The sequence below is a fragment of the Globicephala melas genome, chromosome 5 (genome assembly GCF_963455315.2).
Source record: "Globicephala melas chromosome 5, mGloMel1.2, whole genome shotgun sequence".
Lineage (NCBI taxonomy): Eukaryota > Metazoa > Chordata > Mammalia > Artiodactyla > Delphinidae > Globicephala > Globicephala melas.
The window spans coordinates 76,289,911-76,315,397 of NC_083318.1; the positions used below are offsets into that span (position 1 = coordinate 76,289,911).

Below are 25,487 nucleotides of genomic sequence, written 5' to 3' on the forward strand. Positions count from 1 at the left end.
CAGGAGATGCTCAGATGACAAAGACAACACCAACGTGGAAAGTAAGAGAGGAGAAGAGGAGGACCGATAGGGAGAAACATTGCTCCCAAGTCTTTTCAGGGAGAGGCCGAGGACACTGGGAGGTGCAAGCATTTAAGGAGAAGAGAGGAAAGTTCCAGGAGCTGGAGTGAAGGGTATAGATACCCGATAACCTTCTTATTGTTACTATTATCGCTCTAGCTCCATGGGGGGTACGGTGGGCCATGTCTGACCTCCCCGCGTTTGTCACAAGCTTTGAGTTGCCTGCTCTCAGAGTCTCAGTAGTTCTCCTTCTATGCTGTTTTCCATTTTCCTAAAATAAAGCACTTGGTTCACATCCCCAGCCCCGCCCCTGCCCCTCTCCTGCCCTCAGAATTCCTACCCTTCATGACAGTGCCAGAGATGGGGCTCTGCGTCCGTCTGGAGTCTGTGGGTCTCATTTAAGAACCCACTAGATCCGGACCCTTTGCCTTTGCTCATTTAGAGTCAGATCGCCTCCCTGCTAAGACGTGTTCAGCTCGGCTTTGCGAGGGCCTGGAGCCGCATTAAACACAAGGGATCTGTGTGAGGCACGGCCCCCTCCGTCCCCCTCCACCATGAACACAGTGCGGGGCATGCCGTGCCTGTGCCTGGCTGGCATTTTTACCCAGTGATGTCTTTGCCCGTCAGGCCCCAGTCTCTACAGCTCTCATGGTTACAGTTGCCTCCTTGGCCCAAAACCCCAGACATTAATCAGCCGCGCATAACGGCTCCCCCTGTTCTCTCTCAGTGTTTTCCCCTCCTTCACTTGTGCCCTCTGGTTATTTTCTGTACTCCTCTGTGACCTCCACAGACTTGAAAGCTCTCAGCTATTTACCCCAAGTCTCATCCTTTGTTTATCTCTGCTTTGCTGAGTGTTCTCAGATTTCCTCCCCACTTCCTAGTAGGATTTAGGTTCCTTCTCCCATGTTCTGCACTTCTCTAGCACTGCCCTCCAGGCTCAAACTGGAACAGAACATTCCTCTTACCCGTGGGCTAATTCTTTTCATGTGCGTCCTGAGTACTTACTACATTTGCTACTGTGTACTTGCTTTGTGGACATACTGTGTGTTCCCAGTATAACAAGACATTCTTTCTGAGTGCTGAGAGGAAATTCACATTACAGAACGTGCTAGATGTGGGTGCAGTGGACCACCTGAGCTTGGAAGAGCTGGATTGTTCAAAGACGCTCAGAAGTGCCAAGTAACACTGCTCTGAAAATCAGGGAAATGGGCAGGTCTCTGATCACGGGGGAGGAAGACCTCTCTAAGAGGGACTGGGGGACTTTGAATAAGGGTTTTGTATTTTTCATTAGTGAGGCAAGTCTTGCTTGCTCTTGTTGGGTGGAGGTTGACCTGGAGCCCACCCTGCTGGGCGTGAGCTATGAAAGTGGGAACCAGACTTCCCTGGTGACGCAGTCGTTAAGAATCCGCCTGCCAATGCAGGGGACACGGGTTCAATCCCTGGTCCGGGAAGATCCCACATGCCGCAGAGCAACTAAGCCCCTGCGCCACAACTACTGAGCCTGTGCTCTAGAGCCCGTGCGCCACAACTACTGAAGCCTGCACGCTTAGAGCCCGTGCTCCACAACAAGAGAAGCCTGCACACCGCAACGAAGAGTAGCCCCTGCTCGCCGCAACCAGAGAAGGCCCGCGCGCAGCAACGAAGACCCATCGCAGCCAAAAATAAATAAGTAGATAATAAATCAATTAAAAACAAAAAAAAAAGAAAAGTGGGAACCAGGTGAAGGAAAGCTATGCTACCTCATGGGCGAGTAGTTACCCCAGAAGGAGGGTCTCTGGGGGCATAAAAATGCTCTTTGCTGCTCTTACTGGTATTTATAGGACCAGACAACTTTACTTTGGCATCTTGATTATTTTCAGACAGTGATTATTTTTCTATAATTAGTGGTTCTTTTTCTTTTCTTCTTTTTTTTGAGTTTTTTTTTTTTTTTTTTTTTTTTTTGTGGTACGCGGGCCTCTCACTGTTGTGGCCTCTCTCGTTGTGGAGCACAGGCTCCGGACGCGCAGGCTCAGCGGCCATGGCTCACGGGCCCAGCCGCTCCGCGGCATGTGGGATCCTCCCGAACTGGGGCACGAACCCATGTCCCCTGCATCGGCAGGCAGACTCTCAACCGCTGCGCCACCAGGGAAGTCCCCGCCCCTGTTTTTTTTTTGAGTTTTGTTTTCCTTGAGTTGTTAATTCCTTTTACAATGCAGGAAAAAAGGGGGCTCTCATCGTTTCAATAGTAAACTGGGTTTGAAAGGTTAAGATACCGCATCTTTACAAGGACTTGGAGCAACTGCATGTGAAGTGTGCTATGGGGCCCGTCATCGAAACATCCTTTCCCTCTGCAGGTGTTTCTTCCAGGGCAGCCACCAGCTCCAGCCTTGGAGATTCTATTCTTCTGTTTAAGTAAAGGAAAGTAATTTCCTTTCAGAGCAGTAGCTGGGATTTCAGACTGGGCACCTCTTTAGAGCAGCCATGCATAAAAGCAGGAAACTCGTTCTTTACAAACTTGGGGAAGAAAATGTCCACGATTTTCCCGAAATTGACATAGAACCTGCGCTTTATGCCTCCTTAGTCCTTGCCTTTTGGGTACATTCTCAGGGGATCTCTCTAGCAAACGTGTGACCCCTTTAGCAAGCTGGGGGCTTCAAGGGGATGATGCCTGCTCTGCCTATGAACAAGGGGTGGAAAGCAGCCCAGACTTATCTAGTCCATGGGAAAGGATTATGGTCTCTGAGCCTGTAAATCAGTTAAACTGACACTTGAAGAGAAGAAAGTAGACTCAAACAGGTAAACTGAGACAAGACCCCCGGGACAAGCATGACGCTGGTAATCACGAAACCTGCTTCCGCCCACACATCCACGGGAGCTTGGCCTCCGTGAAAACACAGTCATGATCTCTGCAGCTGAGAGAGCTTAACCTCACTCACAGACGGTTCTGAATAACGCTTTGGAAAACAAGCAAGCAGCATTTTAACCTACACAGCAATAATGAGGAATAACAGATCCACACATACTCCAGTGTCAGCACTAGATAGCTTTCCCAATGTCATAACATGCTCAGACGATTAAAGAACAGATATTTTTGGAACATATTGATCGACAGATGTAAAACTGGGTTGGCCAGGGACTTACTTCCCTGGTGGTCCGGTGGTTAAGACTCCGCACTCACTCCCAATGCAGGGGCCCCGGGTTCCATCCCTGGTCAAGGAACTAGATCCCACGCCGCAACTAAGAGCCCACATGCCGCAACTAAGAGCCCACATGCCACAACTAAAGATCCGACATGCCGCAACTAAGACCCGGCACAGCCAAACAAACGAATAAATAAATAAATAATTAAAAGAAAAAAAAAGAAACTGGACTGGCCAGTGGTTTAATTCCTATTAGTTAGGGGTTATCAAAAGAAAAATGTCATCACTTCATCATTAATATTCATTTCCTGTAATGAGAGCACTAACTTCTACTGTTGCCTAGATGAAGTTACTCCTTAAGGGAAAATCCCTATGGAAAAAGGTATAAAAGTTGAGAAAGACTCACAATGAAACTAAATCGAATTTCAGCATTGTATGGCACTAAGCAGGTAAAAACAAGGAGTGGATTAATTCATTCAGGTCCTCCACAGACTAAGTGCTGTGCTGGGTGACAGGAGGAATGGAAAGATGATGGGGTTGGACTCCTATCTGACATGGATTTAGAATCCACAAAGTGTAGACTAGAATACAAGTATAGAATCAATTATAATATGGAAGGAGTATGACTGGTCCTATGATATAAATATAAAAAGCATTCTGACTGAGTAGGTCAGAACTGAATTCATGGAACAGGAAAAGGGCTTTCAAAGTTAAAGGCAGTGGGTGGGGTTGGTAAGGAAATTCCAAGCGAGGGGGTCAGCCTGCTCGAAGAGGTGAGATGTCGCTGTATATTGGCGTTGGGGTTTACAGCCCACGTAGAGTTTTTATAACTATTACTTCATTTTCACTTTCCCAACAATCAGCTAAGCGAGTCATTTTACAGATAAAGATATTGAGGTTCACTAACGTTGAGCGTCTTGTGCAAAGTCCCCAAGCCTGGGAGTGGTGTGTCCAGGACATGAATCTACGTTTTCTGAGTCCAAACCCAGAGCTTTCCCTAGGCTCCTGTGGTGCCTCTCTACACAACCCAGTATTGCTGAAGTGTCCCTTTCTTGCTTTGTTTTGTTGGAACGTGAGGGGTTTGGAGAGAAGGAAAAGAAGTCTTGAGAACTGGAGGCCAGACTAGATTGCAGCGGTTTTCAGTGTCAAGGCAAGGAGATTAGGTATGTCTATAAGTTACCATGAAGAAAAGAAAAACAAGATAATGAAAACATTAATGTCTTTTGGAGAAAAGATTACACAATCGTGAGAATCCTAAACAGAGGTCACGGCTCACCATGACCTGACTCAGAGGTCACGGCTCACATGACTCCGGCCTGAAATGTTTCAGGGGTATTTTCTGAGCGGCTCTGGGTAAGCAGTTTGGACTTGTAACCCCAAACAGGTCAGAATTATCCTGCTCATGCTGAATGCTCAGCAGATGTTAACTCTACCGCGACCACGTAGAGTCCTACCACATCTTAGAATAAAACAGTCTGAGAACGCCAGGCCTTTTCATTAGATTTGAATGGTTTCAATGAATGTTTAATGGGAAAATCAGTATTTGAAAATAGGCTTCATGTTTTGCTTTGCAAATCATTAAGAAGATGCCATCTTCTTAGAAAGTACCTTATATAGGCAGGAATCCTATGAAAACTTTATTTTTTTAATTTTATAAATTTATTTATTTTTGGCTGTGTTGGGTCTTTGTTGCTGCACGCAGGCTTTCTCTAGTTGCGGCGAGCAGGGGCTACTCTTCATTGTGGTGTGTGGGCTTCTCATTGTGGTGGCTTCTCTTGTTGCAGAGCACGGGCTCTAGGCATGCGGGCTTCAGTAGTTGTGCTGTGTGGGCTCAGTAGTTGTGGCTCGCGGGCTCTAGAGTGCAGGCTCAGTAGTTGTGGTGCATGGGCTTATTTGTTCCACGGCGCATGGAATCTTCCCAGACCAGGGCTCGAACCCGTGTCCCCTGCATTGGCAGGCGGATTCTTAACCACTGTGCCACCACGGAAGCCCTTTTTTTTTTTTTAATAGAAAACTTTAAAAGTCAATGTTAACAGTTAGTAAACATTCCTGGGCAGAGCCAAGCAATCCTTCTATCAGTGAAAATGTCTCCTCTTTGGGCTTAGATATGTTTCAGATTTACATCTTCATCTTGAGAAAAAATTTAACTGCCAGTAAGGGGAGAAGGGTTCGAAATGACTACATTTATTTAAACTATAAAATCCAGAATAAATAAGATCTGGCCCTGAGTATGTTCCCAGCCTCCTTTCTTGCCTCGTCCCTCCTGAACTCTGAGCTCCAGCCATAATGAACTTCAGTGTTCCTCAAATGTGTCCTGCTCTCCCTGGCCCCTAGCCTTTGGGCATGCCATTCCTTTTCCTGGAACATTCTCCCCATTTCCCATTCCTTCCCACCTTTGCCTAGTTAACCCCTAGATATCCTTTAGATCTCAGTTATCTTTTTGTTTGACACACCTCCCTTGACGTCTTTCCTCATCCCCCTTCCCCCTATTTAGAATGGAGGCCTTCTCAAGAATATACAATGGGGAGGACAGTCTCTTCAGCAACTGGTGTTGGGTAAGCTGGACAGCCACATGTAAATCAATGAAGTTATAAGAAACCCTCACACCATACACAATAATAAACTCAAAATGGCTTAAAGACTTAAACATAAGACATGATACCATAAAACTCCTAAAAGAGAACATAGGCAAAACATTCTCTGATCTAAATCGTACCAATGTTTTCTTAGGTCAGTATCCCAAGGCAATAGAAATAAAAGCAAAAGTAAACAAATGGGACCTAATCAAACTTACAAGCTTTTGCACAGCAAAGGAAACCATAAACAAAACAAAAAGACAACCTATGAACTGGGAGAAAATATTTGCAAATGATGCAACTAACAAAGGCTTAATTTCCAAAATATATGAACAGCTCATACAACTCAATAACAAAAAAACAAATAACCCGGGCTCCCCCGGTGGCGCAGTGGTTGAGAACCTGCCTGCCAATGCAGGGCAACTAGGCCCATGAGCCACAACTACTGAGCCTGCGCGTCTGGAGCTTGTGCTCTGCAACAAGAGAGGCCGCGACAGTGAGAGGCCCGCGCACCGCGATGAAGAGTGGCCCCCGCTCGCCGCAACTAGAGAAAGCCCACGCACAGAAACGAAGACCCAACACAACCATAAATAAATAAATAAATAAATAAAAACTTAAAAAAATAACCCAATTGAAAAATGTGCAGAAGACCTAAATAGACATTTCTCCAAAGAAGACATACAAATGGCCAAAAGGCACATGAAAAGATGTTCAACGTTGCTAATTATTAGAGAAATGCAAATCAAAACTACAATAAGGTACCACCTCACACTGGTCAGAAGGGCCATCATTAAAAAAAGTCTATAAATAACAAATGCTGGAGAGGGTGTGGAGAAAAGGGAACCCTCCTACACTGCTGGTGGGAATGTAAATTGGTGCAGCCACTATGGAGAACAGTATGGAGGTTCTGCAAAAGACTAAAAATAGAGTTGCCATATGATCCAGCAATCCTACTGCTGGGCATGTATCTGGAGAAAACTATAATTCGAAAAGATACATGCACCCCAATGTTCACTGCAGCACTATTTACCACAGCCACAACATGGAAACAATCTAAATGTCCATCAACATATGAATAGATAAAGAAGATGTGGTGTATAAATATATACATATATACACACACACAGTGGAATATTACTCAGCCATAAAAGAGAATGAAATAATGCCATTTGCAGCTACATGAATGGACCCAGAGATTATCATGCTAAGCAAAGTCAGAAAAAGAAAGACAAATACTATATGATACCACCTACATGTGGAATCTAAAATATGACACAAATGAACCTATCTATGAAACAGACTCACAGACATAGAGAACAGACTTGTGGTTGCCAAGGTTAGGGGAGGGGAGGGATGGACCGGGAGTTTGGGGTTAGTTGATGCAAACTATTACATATAGAATGGATAAACAACAAGGTCCTACTCTATAGCACAGGGAACTATATTCAATCAATATCCTGAGATAAACCATAATGGAAAAGAATATAAAAAAGAATGTATATATATGTATAACTGAGTCACTTTGCTGTACAGCAGAAATTAACCAACACTGTAAATCAACTATATTTCAATAAATAGAATGAGGGCCTCCTTCCTCGTTCTTGTATGGCTCTATTTACCCTCATCACAGCAATTTCTCAGGGCTTTCACTGTGTCTTCGCACCCCGTTAGACTGTGGGCTCAATGCTGGTAAGGACAGGCCAGCTTCTCTCAAGTTCTATTCTGTATCCCAGTGCCTGGCACTGAGTAAATGATCAACAAACCTGAGTAGCTGAGTGTACTGATGCTGTTACCAAAATATACACCAGGTTTTGTGCTTTCATGTAAAGGTTTAAGTAGCAAGACTTTAGGAACCATTCCAAGAGCTTCCTTTGTTGTTATTAAAAAGATTTGGGGGGGCTAGCTAGTTATAACTACTTTTATTCCAGAGTTTGTACAAGGGCATGTTTTACCATTTGGGCAGAAATTTTGATTACTGTGGGTTTTTTTTTTTTTTTTCGCGGTATGCGGGCCTCTCACTGTCGTGGCCTCTCCCGTTGCGGAGCACAGGCTCCGGACGCGCAGGCTCAGCGGCCATGGCTCACGGGCCCAGCCGCTCCGCGACATGTGGGATCTTTTCGGACCGGGGCACGAACCCGTGTGCCCTGCATTGGCAGGCGGACTCTCAACCACTGCGCCACCAGGGAAGCCCCTACTGTGGCTTTTTAAAAATTGGTCCTCAGCTGTTCATACGTACAAACAGGCCAATGTTTAGGGATGCTCTGTTTATGTTCCTGACCCAGCTACTCAACTAGAGCAATAAAGTGGCCAGAGTTGCTGATGCTGTATTCTTATGCTTACATTAACATAGAGCATATGTTAAAAATCTATACAAAAGTAGCAATTTCATTAAAAAATTTAGATAAAACCCAGGAGACAAAAGATAAAGGATGACTCTATAGCAAAATGCTGCCTTATTAGTCAGTTTATAAGATTTAAAAATTGGGGGTCACTGGTCAGACTTTTAGTGGGAGAAACCAGAGTGAAGTTTGGGGCAACTATTTAAAAGTGCAAAAGGGCAAGTCTATGTTGACAAGCAATAATGTTATATTAGAAAAGATGGATTTAAAAGAAACAATCAGCAAAGCATAAACCCCAGTTCCCTAAAACACGTTAAAAACATTTATGTGAGGTTTTAAGTGAAAAAGGTCCACTTTAAAGTCTGTTTCCAAACGTGAAAGAAGAATTGCTGATTCCACGTGCAGAGGAAAAGCACCGGCTGACAGACAGGCCCTTTCCGGTGGGATGGTTGACAGGAGACAGTACTGAGATTCTCCTCTTGTGGTAAATAAATCCTACCCTATTAATACTTCCATGTTCTTAAATTATCACATAGCCAGTGACCTTTAGATGTAGAAGGACCCTAAGATCCATCTTGTCCAAATTCTCATTTTATAGATGAGGTTTGGGAGGGGCGCTGATTCAACATTTGCCTACACTCATTCCAGGATGCGGGCAGAAGCAGAACTAGAACGGTATGAATTCATTTCCTTGTACTTTATTAATAATCAGAAAAAACATTATCTGTTCTCAATCAGCCGGCTGCCATCTGAACAGTGTAAAGCTGAGAGATTAGAAAGGCGCGGAGCAAAAGCATTAAGCATGAACAGCTGCATTTCCCAGGCAGAAGGGCGGCACACAGTTTAGTTGTGGGAGTATTTCCAATTTGCATGAATGGAACATGGACAAGTAAGATAAAGCTGGCTCCAGAAAAGTAATTCCCCCAATTTCCATGAGCCTGGGATTTGGGAAACTGCAGTCTGCTCTGGAATTCGGGGACATGACAAACGATACTGGGAAGAACTCCCTAGGTGACCTCAACCTATGCACACACAGAGGCTTGTCAAGGTCCCAGGTGCTGGGCTCGCCCACGGGTTGTGGCTGAGACAGAAAAACAAAGGAAGACAAAAATGCTCCCCAAACACACACATAAGCAAAAACGATCTTCCTGTGTTCTCTGCCAAGAGAACTGGAGCCACAAAGGATGAGTTCAAGAATCTGATTCATCCATCAAGACAAGTCAACTCAGTCTAAGGAGGCTAGAAGGGCAATTGAGGTAAACAAAAGTTCAGTTTCAGAAAGAGGCTTTGGAGAAAACACAGAGGCCATCCCTGGAATCCAACTCCATAGTGAAAACAGAAAAGGGCTCACTCTTAAGGCATGGAGTTCTGAACATGCCAACAGGTGGACATGTTCCAAGGGGCAGCTCCAGAGGCAAACAGCACCAAGATGTTAGCCCTCCTCCCATGTGGAGTCTGGGTTCTGAGCCAGCTCCTTGCTGAGCTGAAGAAGCATCTCTAGTGAAGAAGGCCTGAGAGCACTGTTCAAGTTCAGCAACAGCTAAGGAAAGTCATATCGGCGAAAAGTACTTCCCCTCCAGGAGTGCCAAGCTCCTGGGCTGGCCTGGAGCATCGACCCTTGCTCACGGTCAAAGCCACTACTCTTACCTGTATCATTTCTCTGGTTTGGCTGGCCAGTTGTTTCCCCAGTTCCCTCCCCCACTGCTAGCCCCCATGCCAGCCACAGATTGGAGTTTGTGTCCACATTCTCTTTCTCTTTGTCTCCAGGTATCACTAGAGTATCTGGTCCAGATCCTGTTCATCCCTTCTGCGTCATGGGTCTCCCATCCCCTTATCAAATCCTCCCTTTTTAGGTGGAGCCGAATTCTGCTGCCCTTGAATGTGGGCTAGATTTAATGACTCCATTCTAATGAAAAGAATGTGGTGGAAGTGACAATATGTGAATTCTGAGACTACGTCGTTAAGGGCATTGCAGCTTCCTTCTTGCTTTTTCTCAGATCACTTGGTCTGGAAGAAGCCAGTTGCCATGTTGTTAGGATGCTCAAGCAGTGCAATGGAGATGTCCACGTGATGAGGAACTAAGTCCTCAGGACAATAGGCATGTGAGTGAGCCAACTTGGAAACAGATTCTCCAACTTCAAACTTTCAGATGACTAGCCCCCACCGACATCTTGACTGCAACCTCATGAGAGACCCCCAAGCCAAAGACTATTTAGATAAGCCAGTCCCAAATTTCTGACCCACGGAAACTGTATGAGATAATAGATATTCATTGTTGTTTTATTTAGGCTGCAAATTTTGGACTAATTTATTGTGTAGCAGTAAATAACTAATACAACATCTTTGAGCTTTCTCTACCGTCAACTAGAGTTGTCCCTTAATTAATCATAATCTCTTTTTGGAGAAGGAGGGTTTTTTGTTTTTGTCATACAGTTCTTTCCTCAAGGGTTACAACAAAACCTCCCACATTTGTACAGTCCTCATGGATGGACATTTATTGATTTGGGGTCATTATGGCTAAGTCTCAAGGAGATCACTGCAATAATGATAATATGCATTTTCAAGGACTGTTCTTTGTACATGCTCTCCTAGAATCTTTTATGTTACTTCATCGTTATATAAAAAATAATTGGACCTTGTATCCCCCCAGGATCCCCCAAACATAAGCCTTAACTGTGAGTATTTGTAACCTTAAACAGCCCATAGAAACTATAAAAGACTTTTTTTTTCCTTAAGGGTCTTATATTCACACTTTAGGAAACAGTGAGATTAATCTGCCATATACTACAACATGGATGAACCTTGAGGACACTAACCTAAGTGAAATAAGCCAGTCATAGAAAAACAAATGTTGCATGATTTCACTCACACGAAGAATCTAAAGTTGTCAAACTCATAAAAGCAGAAAGTAGAATGGTGGTTGCCAGGGGCTAGAGGTGGGGGAGATGCAGAGTTGCTGTTCAATGTGTCTGCAAGATGAGAAAGTTCTAGAAATTTGCTGTATACCAATGTGCCTATATTTAATAATACTGTATGTACACTTAATTTGTTAACAGGGTAGATTTCACGTTATGCATTTTCTACCTCAATTTTAAAAAAAAGGAAATAGTGAGTGAGATTAAAATGACCTTATTCCAAGATTCACAGCAGTGATTCCTTTTTTGCAACGCCTTTTCCAATACACCACTGAGTGTCATGTCATCCCCAAGCCCCCTCAAAACTAAAAAATTTTTTACTTGTTTTTACATTAAAAAACAAAAAATGTTGTTCTCTTCTTCCTGGAGGATTGATAGGGTGAAAAGGGAGGTAGGATCTCATACAAACCAAACGTAAGGATAGGTTGTTACAATTCCCAGAAGTTTGGGAATCATTGATCTGGAGATATGTTGAGGTTTCAGAAGAAGTATGCTTGAAAAAACATCTGACATGTGCCTAGAGCCCGTGCTCTGCAGCAAGAGAAGCCACCGCAATGAGAAGCCTGTGCACCTCAACGAAGAGTAGCCCCAGCTCGCCACAACTAGAGAAAGCCTGCGCGCAGCAATGAAGACCCAATGCAGCCAAAAATAAATAATTAAAAAAAAAACTTTCAGGCAAAGAATCAGAAAAATGTTAGCCATAAAAAAGTACAAATAAGTAATAAAAAAAATCTGAGCATTTGAAAAAGCTAAGCTCCAATCAAAGGACTGCTGTCGCCAGTTTACTATCTAATTCTCCATAGAGACAAGACCTATAGACATCATGCCCAAGAGATCAAGGCAAAACAGAAGCCAGTGAAGGCTCAGATAAGAAATGAGCTAATACCCAGATAAGAGGAGCCTAGTAATGCATCAGCAATGACAGAGAAAAATAAGGAGACTGAAATACTTTCTAGCCGTTAATACATGATTGGGGTCAAAAGTGAAGAACAGGGCTTCCCTGGTGGCGCAGTGGTTGAGAATCCGCCTGCCAATGCAGGGGACGTAGGTTCGAGCCCTGGTCTGGGAAGATCTCACAGGTCATGCAGCAACTAAGCCCGTGTGCCACAACTACTGAGCCTGCGTGCCACAATTACTGAGGCCACACGCCACAACTACTGAAGCCCGCGCACCTAGAGTCCGTGCTCCGCAACAAGAGAAGCCACCGCAATGAGAAGCCCGCGCTCCAGGGAGGAGCCGGAGGAGCGAGCCGGCCCACGAGGCAGAGAGGCAGGCAGGAGGCCAGAGCTTATTTAATGAAAAGTACCACAGACTGAAAAACCAAATATGAGAGTAGCAGGTGCTGCAAAGTTGGTGGTGTGGTAGCCCTGGCAGTATTTTTACTGACATTCTATGTTATTTCTCAAGCATTTGAAATAAAAATGGATGCGAGTTTAGGAAATCTATTTGCAAGGTCAGCAATGGACGCAGTTGCACATTCCACAAAACCTCCCAGGTATAAATGTGGGATCTCAAAAGCTTGCCCTGAGAAGCATTTTGCTTTTAAAATGGCAAGTGGAGCAGCCAGTGTGGTAGGACCCAAAATCTGCCTGGAGGAGAATGTTTTAATGAGTGGTGTTAAGAATAATGTTGGAAGAGGAATCAATGTTGCCTAGGTAAATGGAAAAACAGGAGATCTAATAGACACCAGATATTTTGACATGTGGGGAGGAAATGTGGCCTCATTTATTGAGTTTCTGAAGGCCATACAAGATGGAACAATAGTCTTAATGGGAACATATGATGATGGAGCGACCAAACTCAATGATGAGGCCCGGCAGCTCATTGCTGAACTGGGGAGTACATCTACTACTCATCTTGGTTTTAGAGACAACTGGGTCTTCTGTTGTGGAAAAGGCATTAAGACAAAAAGGCCTTTTGAACAGCACATAAAGAGCAATAAGGACACAAACAAATATGAAGGATGGCCCGAAGTTGTAGAAATGGAAGGATGCATTCCCCAGAAGCAAGACTGATGTGGAGAAAATTGAAGAGAGCTCACTTTCACTTGCTAATGGGAAAGTCCTGACGGAAAAAACTACATGTAAATATTTTAAGAGCATGCAGCCATCTCGGTGTGTGCGTGACCATTATCTCTTTTGGTATCAGGATTATTTATTGCTAAGGTAAATAGACATCTTTGTAAATAGTCATAATGAGCAAATCACTGAACCATTTCTAAGCACATCTCCCTAATAGTACAATGTCCAGACTGCGATGATAATGGCATCTTTTAATTCTAAAACCATTACCCAATGGATAACTGAACAGATTTGAAAACTATGTCGATATAGGGCTTCCCTGGTGGCGCAGTGGTTGAGAGTCCGCCTGCCGATGCAGGGGACACGGGTTCGTGCCCCAGTCCGGGAAGATCCCACATGCCGCGGAGCGGCTGGGCCCGTGAGCCATGGCCGCTGGGCCTGCGGTCCGGAGCCTGTGCTCCACAACGGGAGAGGCCACAACAATGAGAGGCCCGCGTACCGCAAAAACAAACAAACAAACTATATCGATATATATATACTAGTCACTGTGAAAATCTATCATGGGATAATATGGATTTTAGGGAGGAGACTTTTCTTTTATAAATATATATATAAATAAATATATAAATATATATTAAAATATATATAACCTTTTGATGATAGTATCTTTTAAATTAAAAAGATATTGGGCCAGTTGTGTGTGTAATGTTACTTTACAGTCTGACTCCCCTGTTCTATTTCTTTTTTCTTAGTCTTTCTCTTCCCTTCCCAAGAAACCTAGAAATAAAATATGAAGACTTATATCCAATATGTGAAAAGCACAACAGAATTCTTTGTTTAATGTACACAGTAAAAAGTAACTATATAAATGTAGGTGGCATCAGGGCTGTAGCTTGCTGGATTTTGTGTTAACAGTGTGCATAAGTTGATTTTGTATAAGCTATTTAGAGTAAGACAGGAGGGGGCAACTTCACAGAGCTGAGGAACCAGGCCAGGTCCCTTCCCCAGCCTTGGTAGGTCACTCAGGACAGCGTGTCAGTATAGTTAGAGAAATACTGGCCTAAGTTTTCCTTATTTAAGTGTCATCAGCATTGACCAAATGGTTTGGAAAGAGGCATGCTTTAATGTCACAATAATAATTTTGGATTGTAAACCAAGAAATTCTGTATTTACTTTCATCTAACTTCATAATAGTAATTTTTGCCTGAAAAGATGACGACATATTTTAAAAAGTCCTAATTACTGATTGGGACTGATAACATTTAAAAATAATTTGACACACAATGACTTTATACCCAACTCTACATAAAAATATAAGAGATCTAACTTCAGATGTTCACAAAATGACTCAAGTTTTTAAAATATTTTTAGGGCATTAAATATCTGTTGTGTGTGAAGTGTCAAACTGGAACATAAAAAATGTTAACAATCAAACTGCTATTCACAGTAAAAGGCAGCACTTCAATTTTGGATTTAATTTTAGATGACTTATATAAGAAAAATTAAAAGCGGTATTTTTTATTTTGTTATAAACCAAGGCGAAAGTTATTCAGCTAGTTCTTAAATATCAGGGCGTCTGGGGGCACCGTTTCTTCCCTCAAACTGAATATAATTCATGTATGCACCTTACACACCTAACAATTTTTGTAGACTTTTCAGATTTTTGGTGCTGATACACTAAATCACATTCAGCATGTGTGTTCTGACATTTAAAATACTTCCCTCAATTCTGTAAATTAAAAGAATGGCTATTTTACAGGTCCAGGGATTGTGAAATAAGTGTTGCTTTTTTCTTTTTAAATAATGAGAATAACTACTCTTGGTTTTACACTGTGAATTTTTTGGTATTATCTGGCAAAGTGATATGCCTATAGAACTTCACACAGATTTGTCAAGCGTGTACTGTACTGCTTAACATGCAAAATTAAAGTCATTCCTATGGGTAAACACACTAATATCCTCAGGCTATATCTAAACATGGATAGAATTTAAGTATCTAGATGGCAGGACATCCCTTTCAAGATAAGGACTATCACGTGATAGCTTTGTAGAGCTGTATAAAATGCCAAAAGAAGGGATAAAGATCGGTTATGTAACTGTTTTCATGCAGTATGCTATTGTTTCAATTCTGCCTTGTATAGATTATGTCAACATAACTTTGGGAAGCAATAATTTTACTGTATTTTATTTTCAGATAGCTTTTAAAAATCAGCATTGTAAATGCAGCAATGCTCCTTTAATGTTCAGAATTTTCATTAAAATCAGAAATTTGGCATTGACACTTCGGTTTCTTTTAATGGTGTTGAAGGACTTATGGATGTGTATTTTTTTATTTGTAATCATAGAGGCTGTCCCAGACTGTTAAAATTCAGCAAAGACAGTAGGAAAATAAGTGATATGTGGGAAATTAAAGAAAAATTGAGGTAGAATCTTTATATTCCTGACTTTAATTTGATTAAAGTTTATCACTGTTCTTTCAAAACAAGAAGCCCGCGCAACGCAACTAAGAGTAGCCCCCGCTCACCACAACTAGAGAAAGCCCGTGTGCAGCAACGAAGACCCAACGCAGCCAAAAATAAATAAATAATTTTTTTTTTTTTTTTTTTTTGCGGTACGCGGGCCTCTCACTGTTGTGGCCCCTCCCGTTGCGGAGCACAGACTCCGGACGCGCAGGCTCAGTGGCCATGGCTCACGGGCCCAGCCGCTCCGCGGCATGTGGGATCTTCCCGTACCGGGTCACGAACCTGTGTCCCCTGCATCGGCAGGCGGACTCTCAACCACTGTGCCACCAGGGAAGCCCAATAAATTTATTTTTTTAAAAAAAGTGAAGAACATGCAGATGGCAAGTTTCTGTTATATCATTTTCCACAAAAAAGGAAAAAATATCGAAAGAGAGGAAATGGCACATGAAGGGTTAAATTTTCAGGATGCATATACATAATTATCATCGCCATGTAGTAAACCAGGAATGGGGTTAGTGGAAGGCAGGGAGGGAAGTGAAAGGAAACTTCGGGTGTTATATGGAAAAGGAGAAAGGGCCAAATTATGTTTAAATTTAGAACATCCACTAATGCTCTCCAAGTTGTCTGACAGCTGGAATGTGCTTTCGCTTCCATCATTCCTCAACTTGCTTTTTTTCTTTTGTTTTTAACATTAAAAGCTAATTCTGTGAAGCTTTTCAATTTGCCATTCTGGTGTGCAGAATCCATCTGAAGGACATGAGAGAAAAGCCAAAGCTCTAAGGAAGCCTTTCTAGCCAAGACTAGAGAATGTTCTGAGCCTCTTGCCCAGACATTACAGTAGGGTCCAGGGCGGGGGGCTTCCTCCAGGCCACCACTCTCAGGCTTTCCTCCAGGAGTGACAGAGACTGTTATATCCTCTCCTTGTATGGTTTCAGGACAGAATATTACCATGAGACACACTGACTTGCCCAGGAGGGAAACTCAAATTGGTGTAGAAGCCTGAAGGCCCCTCTGAGTCTCTTGGACCACCTGTGGGGCTGGACGGAGCAGAAGAGAAGAATGAAGATGGCAAATGAGCGGAAGCTGGGCAGGAAGCAGAGGCGGGGCCACAGGGGAACTTCCAGTTACTGGGATCTCTCTCTCTCTCTCTGGGTTGTTTATGGTCCCTCACCACAAAACACAGATGGGAGGTCCGCCACCAGGAGTTCTCTTTAGATTTCCTGCAGGAATCTTAGGTGAGTCTTTCTTTCTTCTAGAAGTCCTTCCACAGTAAGATGTTTTCTCTTCAAAATGCCGATCATACTCACTGTACCATGTTATCTTATTAAGAAATAAATTTTATAAAGAGGAGGCTGGTTTAAATAAAAATGAAAATCACGTAGATACTCATTTCATGTTTGTTTTTTAACATCTTTGTTGGAGGTTAATTGCTTTACAATGTTGTGTTAGTTTCTGCTTTATAACAGACTGAATCAGCTATACATATACGTATGCCCCCACATCTCTTCCCTCTTGCATCTCCCTCCCACCCTCCCTAACCCACCCCTCTAGGTGGTCACAAAGCACTGAGCTGATCTCCCTGTGCTATGTGGCTGCTTCCCACTAGCTATCTATCTTACATTTGGTAGTGTATATATGTCCATGCCACTCTCTCACTTCGTCCCAGCTGACCCTTTCCCCTCCCCATGTCTTCAAGTCCATTCTCTACATCTGCGTCTTTATTCCTGTCCTGCCCCTCATTTCATGTTTGACATAGCTTTTCCTATCTTTGTTTCCCCTATCCTGTCTCCCACTCCCAAATCTGACTATATTCACACAGATTCTGTTTATCTATGCATTTCCATTATGGCTAACAGATTAAAAAAAGCGCATTTCCCGCTGAAAATCACATTTAACAAATCCCTTTGGGGGACAGAAAGAAGTGCACACCATTGAAAAAGATTAGTTTGTAGGAGGCAGAAGTCAGGCCCCAATCACTCCTTTGCGTTAAGCTCTAGTTAAAATGAGGTGGGCGCCACAGGCCACATTTATAATGATGGAAGTTTCTCAATCTCTGACTGTGGGCCTGAACCTCTGTGAGACCATAATCGGCCTCAAAAACATGCAAAATGAACCACCAAAAGTTTAAATAAGAATGCTTCTCTTCTGAATGCCTCAGACCCCTTGAGCCGGCTCACAGATTTGGGGGAGGAGTAATGAGCAACGAACACAGGGGGGCCTCAGTGCATTTTTCTATTTGGTTAAGATTGATTCCTCCTGAAAAACAAATGTGATCGATCTTGAAGATCCATGCTGAACAGTACAACACAATGTATTAAAGAATGTACTGAAACAAAACTGCTCATTAAAAAGGCCAATTTTTCTGCAGATGGGCTCTCCCTGCACGTGTTCGTTTTTCACTACATGCTATTTCTTCTGCTCTAAACACACCAGGCTCACCTAGTTAAGGAAGCCCCTCGGTCCTTGTGCATGTGGCAGTGGTGAAACCTAGCTGGAGGAAGTGTGTGAATCAGTACAAGCTGCAGCAGGAGTACATTTTGGCCAAAACTGATGCTGATCAAGGCACAACTCTAGGTCCTACTGAAGGCACCATTTCTTGTATCTCCGGGGTACGAAACACTAGCTTGGAACTTACAAAGAATGTTCCTCTTTCTTGCTCTAGCCTTTGGAAAGCCTCTTCTAGTCAAACACTATGTTCCATGCTGCTATTGAGTACATACATGTCTCATCAAATCAGGCGAGTTCTGCGTGGGTAAGAGAAGGACCAGTCAGTAGGAGGCCTACTGGGGCTGTTACATTTAGCAGGCCTATTTCCTTCCTCTGTCTGTGCTGACAAACAAATGTTCGCTTTCAGTCTGGCACTGTCCCCGGTTCTTGATCATTCAGGCTTAGACTAAGCGACTCCAGATTCCAACGCTGGCGGGTTCCAACACACACGAGGTAAGACAGCTTCCCTTGGTTTTTCCTGGGTGGTCCCTCAGTGGGCAGGATCCTCTAACAGCACACGCTGGGCCATCCCCCTCCCCGCCCACAGTCCTGGCTCCCAGCCCAGCAGAGGGGGCTGGGCTGGGTCAATATCATGACAGGTGTAAGGGAGCCACACTGGTGTTGTGCATACTGTCTTCCCTCAATATCTGCAGGGGTTTGGATCCAGGAGTACTCACGGATACCAAAATCCACAGATGCTCAAGCTCCTTATATAGAATGGCGCCGTGCGATGAATACAGTTGGCTGTGGGTATACTGAGGATGAAAAGCCCATGGATTTGGAGGGCCGACTGTACTTGGCGCGGGGGAATATCTGGGGACTCAGGAAGGCAGGTCCACAGTGGCTTTCAAAACTTTGAGCCTGGGGCTTCCCTGGTGGCGCAGTGGTTGAGAGTCTGCCTGCCAATGCAGGGGACACGGGTTCGAGCCCTGGTCTGGGAAGATCCCACGTGCCACGGAGCAACTGGGCCCGTGAGCCATAAATACTGAGCTCTGTGCGTCTGGAGCCTGTGCTCCGCAGCAAGAGAGGCCGCGACAGTGAGAGGCCCGCGCACCGTGATGAAGAGTGGCCCCCCCTTGCCACAACTAGAGAAAGCCCTCGCACAGAAACGAAGACCCAACACAGCCAAAAATAAATAAATGAATAAATAAATTAAAAAAAAAAAAAACTTTGAGCCTGCTTAAGAGGTCTTGTCTTGAACAGCTTTTCTCTGCGGATTGTGAACCCTTGCTGCGGGAAGGGAGGTGGTTATAAAGAAAGCCAGAACTGCCTGAGAACTAGGGCCTCTGGATCAGAAGGGGCAATAAGATGGGCCTTCTGAGTAGCCCCATGAGCTTGCACGGCTGCGAAGGAACTGGCCAGGCTTGGAGTCAGTCAGGATAAGACATCAGAGTCATCATCACCACCTCCAGCTTGCCCCACCATCACTGCCCATTTGTGGAGAACTTTCTAAACTGTGTTATCTTACCTGACCCGCAGCACAGAGCTGTGGAGTCGGTTGAGAGCCTCTGTGACCCCTAATGCACAGAGATGAGGAAACACAGTGTGTGTGTGTGTATGGATACTCAGTAACCTGCCTGAGACCAGTGACTCACACAGCGGGTCCTGGTCTGAGCACACAGATCTCCAAACTGCATTTTCTTTGGAAAATGCACCTCTAACACAGAACTAAACCATTTATTGTTTCTGCCCGTCCCTCCCTCTCTCCTACCTGCCTTGGAAGGTATGAAAAGGTGAAAGTGAGCCATCATTGGCAACTGGGTTCTGCTTGTCAATCAGGCAAGCCGAAAAGCACTACATGATTCTTTCATTTATGTCTGTCACTATGCAGGAAGCTCCAGTTTCCTCTCCAACCTTACTTCAGCGGCTTAATGTCACTCTTGCCAAAATGCTCCATTCCTTTTCCTTTATCTCTCGATAAAGGAGGAGGCCCTCCTTTCATACGACCATTTGCTTGCTGCCCTATTTATACCATTCTAATAACTGAGCCCTCTTTTTTGTTTTTTTTTTTTAAAAACACCTTTTCAGGGTTTCCCTGGTGGCGCAGTGGTTGAGAGTCCGCCTGCCGATGCAGGGGACACGGGTTCGTGCCCCGGTCCGGGATGATCCCACATGCCGCGGAGCGGCTGGGCCCGTGAGCCATGGCCACTGAGCCTGCGCGTCCGGAGCCTGTGCTCCGCAATGGGAGAGGCCACAACAGTGAGAGGCCCGCGTATCGTGCAAAAACAAAAACAAAAACAAAAAAACACCTTTTCAGACAGCTTGCTTCAAGTCTTTCAATTAAAAGAAAAAAGATACAGCTCCTTAAAAAAAAAAAAAAGTCACCAGCATCCAAGTATTGCCCTGCTTCAGGAACTTGTACTTCATTTGGTATACTCTGTGTTGAAACAATATAGCATTATCTACTTTGAATACACTAGAAGCCCTCCCGGTAGCTTTTTTGTAGGAGAGACATTAAATCTGGTTGGAACTCAACAAGAAACAGTGTCATGTGGGAAATCCTTGCCTGTTGGACCCTTGACTGATCACATTTCAAAGCCCAGTGCTGTGCTAAAGGGCATCTTTCTTTAAAAATAAAGCAATCCTATTAGTCAGATCCTTCTCTGCACACCATAGCTTTGAAGGAATTTGAGAGTTTGCAAATTCAAAGTTGAAAATTAAAAACCCACGAATAAGACTTGAATCCATTTATTCATGGTAAAATGAATATAGCTTTGAAAAGTCTACCCTCATTAGGATCATTTCAATGTGATCTGTGATCTGGAGTGAGTCTGTTTAACTAGGCTCTTGCCACAGAAAGAGACCCATTTTCTAAAGCAAGTCCTGTCTTCAAAGGACTCAGGAGATACCACAGAATAATATTAAATAAAGTGCAATTCTTTTTCGAGAATGTTTCATTGTTTTCTTAATCAGTGTTATTTTTATTTTGCCAGATTTAGAGTACCTCTTCCCCTTCCCCCTCAAATGCATTAAAATAAACCCTGGCCCCTGCTGGAGTGATCAAAGCTTCCCAATTCACAGAGGAATGTCCGTTCCTCCAAGCCTGGGGAGGTTTCCTAACTAATGAACTAGAACACTGTCAGATGTCTGGTTGCCAAGTAATATATTAAAGTGCTTTTCTAATGAGATTTCTGCAAGGTAACTATAAAACCATGAAAAGCACATTAACCTTCAGTAAAGCAAAAACATTTAAAAAATAACCAAATGCCTTTAAGGAAAAGAAGAGTTCAACACAGCAGCTAAAAAGCTGAAGAGAATTTGACAAGTGGAAAAATAAAGCCCAACAATTTCACATCTGAGAAAAAAGGGTGGACACAAAGCAGAGCAATGTAGGAGTTAGATCAAAGGGAGCCACCTGATGATCTCAATATGTGACTTTAAACGTCTCCCTCTCCATGCACCCCTGTCTATTTGTAACATGGATCTGTGATAAACATAGCTACAAATGCCCCCTCTTATGAAAAGAAGGAACAGCTTTTCACTTTTAGAACTTGTGCCTGAGAATTGAGCAACAGTCCACACAAATCTTGAATGTCAAGGATCCTTTTGTTAGAACCCACATGAGGAACTCTCACGTGAAATACAAACGATAGCAATGACTCGAAGTCTCTATCACGGACCACTCAGAAACAGTTTGGGGAAATCCTTCTAGTTGGCTTCTGCTTATCACCCTTTCTTTATTATTTAACCATGGAGTCTACCATGACATCAGTGAGGCTAGGAGGCTGGAGGCCATCTGTCTGGGTCTGCATTTGTGTGACCCTGTGGCTGCAGTGTGTTCTGTATTGATCCGGTCAGTCCTGCAGCCCTGGATCTTGTTCAAACTCTTAACCACCCGTCAAAGACTGGTGTGGGGTCTGAAAACCAACACAGAAGGTGATGTGGGTGTTTAGCTTAAAGAAGAGATGCCTGGGGTGGGGGACTACCTGTTAAATATCTTCTACCATCTGAAGGGATGCCATGTCAGGGAATGAGGAGTCTTGATGTTACTTACTCCCAAAGGAAGCACTAAGATCAAAGACGCATCGCATATTTAAAGTCAGGGTAACACAGCATTTGTCAGCAGTTAAGGATCTCTAACAATTTCAAATGCATCCATGCATGGATGAGCAAAGGCTGAGAGTTGTCAGGGATGGATTCTTCATTTTATTCACAATTTCAATCAGATCCAATCAAACGATGGATTGATTCCAAAGGAAAATTTTTTATTACTTAATATTATCGTTTCTTTTAAATAGCTAACCAAGAACTGGGAAATGATTTACTCCAGATTAATAGAATTAAAGTATTTTTCAAAATATGGTGCCTGGATTTACACAGAACAAAACAAAATAAGGCATGTATTCATGGGTATGAAATATTTGCTTCAATGGGACCATAGAACACAATAAATCAGTCCTCTCTTTGCAGAGGTTCTCCAAGGAAAGCACACTTTAAAAAGTCAAATAGGGACATCCCTGGTGGCGCAGTGGTTAAGAATCCGCCTGCCAATGCAGGGGATACGGGTTCGAGCCCTGGTCCAGGAAGATCCCACATGCTGCGGAGCAACTAAGCCCGTGCGCCACAACTACTGAGCCTGTGCTCTAGAGCCCGCAAGCCACAACTACTGAGCCTGTGCTCTAGAGCCCGCAAGCCACAACTACTGAGCCTATGTGCCACAACTACTGGAAAGCCCGCGTGCCTAGAGCCTGCGCTCCGCAACAAGAGAAGCCACTGCAATGAGAAGCCCGCACACTGCAACCAAGAGTAGCCCCCGCTCGCCGCAACTAGAGAAAGCCAGCGTGCAGCAACGAAGACCCAATACAACCAAAAATAAAGTAATAAATAAATTTATTAAAAAAAAAAGTCAAATAATTGACAGAACAATGACCCTGGCACTCCAGGTCCAATGCACGTGCTGGGATGCAGCCTTCAGTTGAAATCTGTCCTGACAGTTGAAATCTGTCCTGAAGCTTTAGTCTTCAGGAATGTGATAGAAAATGGAAAGCAAAGGGAACAGAACTGCTGTGTTGTGAACATAATCTCTGGATTCAGACAGATCTAGGTGATGTTGGGTAAGTTACCTAACATTTTGAGCCTCAGTTTTCTCATTGATAAAAATGGTGTAATAATAAGTACCAGGGCCCACGGGATTGTTAGGATGTGTGCACAGGGCTTCCCATGCTGTCTGGCACACAGTGAGTACTCCATAAACGGTCACTGTTATTTATGATTTCAAATTAATTATTTTAAAGTGGACTAGGATTTGTTTTCCTGGTTAAGGAGGAAGCTGGACCCAGTGACTTTCCTAGTTTCTAACCACCATATACTCTGTTATCCTATTTCATGCTAATTGTTTCCCCTCAACTCAGTCCTGCCCCCCACCTCCCCACCAATGGCCATTCACACCAACAGCTACGCCTATTCATTGACTGCTCACCATGGGCATTCAGGTATGTAACTAATCTAACCCTGTCAACCACTCTGTGAGGTTGGGGCTGCCTCCCATGTCACAAGAGGAGACACCGGAGGCACAGGGAAGCTGAGTGATTTGCCTAGAGTCGCGAGGCTTATAAATGGTAGAGGTGGGATTCCAAACCAGGCAATTTGGTTCTAGAGCCCAGGCTCCTAACCACTGTCCCATATGACCTTCCAGGCAACCTAAAATTCTGCCTCGACATATCAGCTAACCCATGTGCAGTCAACTACTTGCTGCAGCTGATGAAAACGTGGTACAAGATCCAGTGTTTGCCTTCAGTCTCCTCTCCTCCGTCTTCGCCACAGATCTTCTAGCTTTACATTCCAGAGTTCATTCCTAATCACCAATTTCTCTCCCTCCCCACAAAACACCCTGACCTTTGACGGCCCAGTGATATAAATATGCATTTCCATTCACTTGTGGGTTTAGGGTTGTTTTTTTCCTTCAAAAAATGGCTCTACCAAGTTCCTCTGATCTTTGCTAGTGATGCAGACCAGGTCCCTGGAGGGCTGGCTAATCCTGAGCTTACAGAGCCCTGAGCACAGTCAGGCATTTCAGAAATGCACTTAGATGATGCGGAGGTGGTTTCTCTAACAAGAGAAAGTTCCCACCATCGCCTGCTGGCCCGGGGAGCTGCCACATGGGTGCAGCTGGCTCCCGCCCACAGGGTCCCCAACCCTCCTGGGCTCAACTCAGGCCTCCTGCTGCAGTTGCTCGTTCCTTCCTGTTCCACGTTTCCTCTAGCACCGATGGTTAACTCCCTCTCTTTAGGGTAAGAAAAATGACCTTGCTCTCCATGCAAGTAGGGACCACTCATTCCATCTACAACAGATGCACACAGCTACTCGGTTCAACTCAAGAGTATCCTCTCTGCTGTCTTGTCACTTTTTCAAGCAAGGTATTACATTGCCTTGTAATTTCCTTTTTTCTCTTAAAACCAAAACAAATTGCAGGTGATTCCTTGCAATTCGTGTTGCAAAAATTCACATTCTGCTGTACTTCATGAGTAAAAGCTCTTTCATCCCCACCTTTCAACACTGCCCTATGAGATGCAAATAGAACCATTTCAGTTTTCCAGTTGAACAGCCAGGAAAAAAGAAAAAAGAAATAAAATGTAGCAGCACCCTGCTTATCTCCATGTTACACATTAACATGGTCCTCCTTTGCAGAGGTTCTTCAAGGTAAGCACACTTTAAAAAGTCAAATAATTGACAGAATAATTACCTTAAGCACTCTAAGGTCAATGCAAATGCTGGGATGTAGCTTCCAGCTGAATGCTGTACCAAAGCTTCGGTTTTCAGGAATGTAATAGAAAATGGAAGGCAAAGGGAAAGGAATTTCCAAATTTCTCCACTAAGATGTCATTGAAAAAACTAATAGAGCTCAAGGGAAAGAAAGCCCACAAGTCCTCTCCTGTCCAGCAATCTCTCGCCTGCTGAAACCTATCACTTTTGCTTTGCTCTCTCACTCTTGTGCTCTTGGTCTCATTAATAGTAGTAATCGCTAATAACAGAAATTACTACTATCCTTACCATAACCTCTAATACTGCCTCTACCACCACGTACTGAGCTTATTATATTCCAGGAACGGCGCAGGTTCTCTCATGTTATTTCAGGTAACTCTCACAGGAATCCAATGAGGTGTTTATGCTTATTAGTCCCATTTTCAGGTGAGAAATCAGAGGCTCTGAGAGGTTAAATACCTTGCACAGAGCGTATCCGTAGCAGGGCCAGGATTCTATGGTACGTTTAACTCTAGAACTTTCATCCTGAGTAATGGCCCATTGACATGGCCCATTCCATCCCCCCAGAGCCCACCATAGGGCTTGGAGGGCACTTGAATGTATGAATTAATGAATGACTACATGAAGAAACAAATCAACAAACAAGTGGATGTGCTTTCTGAAGACTAGCTTTTTAAAGTAAAGTTCTCTCTCATGTCTAAAATGGAGTATGGGAATACTCCATGAGTCCACAGTCATGACTTCAAAATGAGATCTCCACCTGCTTAAAACTCAACAGTAAGTGGGCTTCCCCGGTGGCGCAGTGG

The 25,487-nt window shown here is 43.8% G+C and overlaps 1 protein-coding gene and 1 pseudogene across 1 annotated transcript in view; one reads left to right on the forward strand and one right to left on the reverse strand.

Annotated features, from left to right (window-relative positions):
- IGFBP7 (insulin like growth factor binding protein 7) overlaps window positions 1-25,487 on the reverse strand; it is a 77,241-nt gene that overhangs the window by 20,850 nt on the left and 30,904 nt on the right. The window lies entirely within an intron of this gene.
- LOC115865675 (protein FAM3C-like) lies at window positions 12,336-13,034 on the forward strand (annotated as a pseudogene).